The sequence below is a fragment of the Camelina sativa genome, chromosome 10 (genome assembly GCF_000633955.1).
Source record: "Camelina sativa cultivar DH55 chromosome 10, Cs, whole genome shotgun sequence".
Taxonomy (NCBI): domain Eukaryota; kingdom Viridiplantae; phylum Streptophyta; class Magnoliopsida; order Brassicales; family Brassicaceae; genus Camelina; species Camelina sativa.
In genome coordinates this window covers 21924114-21924569 of record NC_025694.1, presented here as the reverse complement: position 1 = coordinate 21924569, position 456 = coordinate 21924114, and positions in this window count along the sequence as shown.

The following is a 456-nucleotide window of genomic DNA, read 5'->3' as shown; positions in this document are numbered from 1 at the left end:
GAGAAGGAGACTCGCAAGCCCACTCGACCTACCCACGAGAGGTACTCCACCGAGCTAGGAAGGAATTGAGGCTCATTTGATCTTCAAATCGCTAGAACGATCGAGTGGAGGGAAGAACAAGAAGAAAAATTTTGAAATTTCAAAATTTAGTCAAGGTGCTCGACCGTGTACAGTCGAGTGTGGGGTCGAGTGGCAGCAAAAAGCAGGTCAAAGATTCCCATTTCAAATTTGAATGGTATGGACGCTCCACCCTTGTCTCTTTGTCCCCTTAGCTTCTTTATATAGACCTTGCACGAAATTATACCTCTCACATTCTCTCATTTGCTCAAAACCATTGAATTCAAGTTTTAAAGTCTCTCTCATAGCTTATCTTTTGCTCAAGCTTAGTTCTTTCAAGTTTTTGGTTCACTAACCTATTAACTTTGAGCTTTGAGTCTATTCCCTTCAGTTCTATTT